General features: G+C 37.4%; 1 pseudogene; it reads left to right on the top strand.

The window, feature by feature from the left end:
- Positions 1-2659: 2659 nt before the first annotated feature.
- Positions 2660-2788, top strand: LOC116757239 (annotated as a pseudogene).
- The last annotated feature ends 913 nt before the right edge of the window (positions 2789-3701 follow it).

Below are 3701 nucleotides of genomic sequence, written 5' to 3'. Positions count from 1 at the left end.
GCTGCAAATAAATTTCTCTATTGACGTCTTACTGAATGTTTGATTAGAGATTCTAGACCAGTTAAAAAACATTTTACCTGAGCTATTCATTAAAATCTCCTGAGGAAACTTTATAAATTTTGATGCTCAGAACCTCCTCTTACCCTCGCAAAATTGTGTGGGCAATTGTGGTGCTGCGGTCCAGGCAACACTATATTTTAAAAGCTCCTCAGCTAATTCCAAGTTACAATAAAGGCTGAAAACAATTGTTCTAGCTTTTACCAATAATGTTTCACGTAAAAAGAGACTGACCCGAATCCTTTCTATATTAATGAGTTAAATGCTCCAAATTCAAGAGGGAAGATCTAGATGTCACTTTGTGAGCCTTAAGGTGAGTGCTGACTTTTAGGATGATTATTGAAAGAATTATTTAAAAGTTGGCAAGCAGCTGGGGTGGATAACTGTTTGTTCCAATTCCTGTGTCTTCATATGTTAAAAGGAATGAAACAGAATAGTTTCCTACTGTACTTCAAGGGAAAAACCAGGTTTTGACTAGAAAGGGATTACAAGACACATCATGCCACGAAAAGAAAAATTTGATTTCATCCCTAAAAATTTCCCTGAGCAGGGAAAATGGTGTAAACGAGCCATCTGTGTTGTGATGTGAAACACATTCCCTGGTGGTGGCCCTTGCAGGGTGCCTGTATTATCTTCAAAAAAAGGAGGGTAAGCTGTGACAAAGTGAGAGAGTGGCATGGACATATATACACTACCAAACGTAAAATAGATAGCTAGTGGGAAGCAGCCGCATAGCACAGGGAGATCAGCTAGGTGGTTTGTGACCAGCTAGAGGGGTGGGATAGGGAGGGTGGGAGGGAGGGAGACGCAAGAGGGAAGAGATATGGGAACATATGTATATGTATACCTGATTCACTTTGTTATAAAGCAGAAACTAGCACACCATTGTAAAGCAATTATACTCCAATAAAGATGCTTAAAAAAAAAAAAAAAAAGGAGGGGAACTTGCTGTGGGACCAATGGCAGTGGGAATTCTGATCAACTTGTTTTCTAAATGTGCACAAAATCATTCCTGCAAGGAGATGCGATTTGCAAAAGTCAGGCAATGGGTGAATTAGTATAAATCTAAGAATTAAATAAAATCCAGTATTGGCAAAGCAGAGCTTTGATGCTGCTCTACATAAACACAAAAATGAACTGTTAAATTTAGAAATGAACAGACTCAAATGCAGTTTGTCCTTTTTCTATGTATAGTATGAATCCTTCTGATCACGCACTGTACGTTTGATGGAAGCATGGGGCTGTAGCAAATGGCCCCCAGGAACGGATCCAAATCAGAAGTTCCATTTGCTTTAAGCTCTTTAAAGTGTTCCAGGGGTGCAAAGAGGACTGAATTCCCCCAAATTCTTATATTATCTTTGAAAATATTGAAATACACAAAAGGGGGTAGGGGAGGTGTGAAACTTGAGCAAGCACAAGTTATTTTTATCAAAAACATTTTATTTTGTTTTTAATGAAAAACAAATTATTAATAAAATTTTTTAAAATCATCGTTTGTTCCATCTTCTGAACCTGCCATCATTCCTTGCTTTTTTTCTTTTTTCAGTCTCTAAGGTGTGGGCTGTCCCTGTGTCTTGGTGTTAGACAGGCCTGGGTATGAATCCCAGGTCCAGCTCCTATTAGCCCTGGATTTCAGGAGGCTGATTGACCTCATGGATCCACAGTTTTATCTTCAGTAAAATGGAAATAATGGCATTTCCTTCAGTAGTTAGTTGTAAGGATTACTTTGGTGGTAATGAAATCATGTCATACTTGTAAAATAGAATACTACTTAGTAATAAAAAGGGTACATGCAAAGCATGGATGAATGTCAAAAGTATTATGCTAAGTGAAAGAAGTCAGACTCAAGAAGCTGTATACTATATGTGTTTATTTATGTTGCACTCTGGAAAAGGCAAGGCTGTAGGGACTGAAAAGAGTTCAGTGGGTGCCATGGGTTCAGGGTGGGGATGAGGGCTCATTGCAAAGAGACGGAGCTTTTGCAGGTGATGAAAATATCCTATAGTCGTGATGGTGGTGGTGGTTACATGACAGTTCATGGAACAGTATAACCAAAATGGGTGAATGGTACCATATAAATCATGTCAGTAAACTTAACTACTACCCCCACCAAAGGTAGTGTGTTAAAAAAGTTAAAAGCAAAAATAAAGGTTAAGAAACTTGTAAGGGCCTAGCATGATAGTCCATAAACATACTTTTGTCACCTTTTCTCTGTTTCACAGCCAAATAATTTAAATACAGAGTCTACCTTTTTTTTTTTTTTTTTTTTTGTGGTACGCGGGCCTCTTACTGTTGTGCCCTCTCCCGTTGTGGAGCACAGGCTCCGGACGCACAGGCTCAGCGGCCGTGACTCACGGACCCAGCCGCTCAGCAGCATGTGGGATCTTCCCAGACTGGGGCACAAACCCGTGTCCCCTGCATCGGCAGGCGGACTCTCAACCACTGCGCCACCAGGGAAGTCCCAGAGTCTACCTTTGAATGCAATTCTTTACTCTCTACTTTATCCTTTACTTTAAAATTTTTGCTCTTTCACAAAACACCAATGACTATTGTCAAATCCAGTGTTTTCTTAAGTCTCTCTAACGTTTTTAAAGTTTCTTACAGCTTTGTGCAGTGGCAGTATCGTAGCCAATGAGGTTTATCTGAGGCGCAATTATTCCTAATTAAAGTTTCTTACAGTGCCTCCTTGCTACTGTTTGCTTTCTAGACTTTGAGGACCCAGGGTCTCTTCACAGGCTCTTTCCTTTTCTGCCCATAAATATATTAATTCCTCAAAGTTTTTATCCAGTCCATTTCTTTATAGTGTTTTGCATTCATACCTGCTTTTGTACAATTTCAACCATGAATGACTTCCAAAAAATGTCCAAGTACCTATTGTCCCAGAGTCCAAAATCGGATCCAAATTTTATTTATTGTTGAGTAGCTCTGATTCTAAAACCAATAAATTGTTTTCCAACTAAAAATGTCCCAGGATTATTTGTTAATTCAGTACTTCCTTAATGATTTTATGTGTCAACATTATAATTTACATGGTATCTTGTTATACTGTGTGTGTAAACATCTTGTTTCTAGAGTTTCCATTATGTTCCAATGATTTGTCGTTTCCTGAGCAAGTACCTCTGTGTTTCTCACTATGGTAATGTTATATTTTTATTTCTGACAATGCAAGTTTCCTTCATTACTTGTCTTTTTCCTTTCTTCTTGGCTAATTTTGTCAGTGTATTCTTCCAGGTGAAAATTAGAATTATTTTTTGAGGTTTCCCATGAAGGGATTATGATTGCATTACTTATATAAATTATATGAGGGCAAATGACATCTTGACAATATCAAGTCTTTCCTTCCAGTAACATTTATTTCTACATTTATTTGTCTTCTTCATGTCCTTCAGTAAAGTTGTGTACTTTTCTTCATGTAGGTTCTGTTCATTATTTGGCTAAATATTCTAATATTTTATGTGTTTTTCTGCTAGTATGACTAGAGTAACTCCTTGATACTTTTTGGCCTGATTTTTGCTGCTAAATAGAAGAGGAATTTCCCTTGTTGTTTCAGCAATATTTTAGTTTATTCTCTTAGCTTTTCTAATTATTCAATCATTTCATTTTAAATATTAATAATTTTATCCATTTCCAAGAAATTTGTCTCA

This window comes from Phocoena sinus, chromosome 7 (assembly GCF_008692025.1).
Source record: "Phocoena sinus isolate mPhoSin1 chromosome 7, mPhoSin1.pri, whole genome shotgun sequence".
Lineage (NCBI taxonomy): Eukaryota > Metazoa > Chordata > Mammalia > Artiodactyla > Phocoenidae > Phocoena > Phocoena sinus.
The sequence above is the reverse complement of the archived record's forward strand: the minus strand, read 5'-3'. Positions and strand labels throughout refer to the sequence as shown.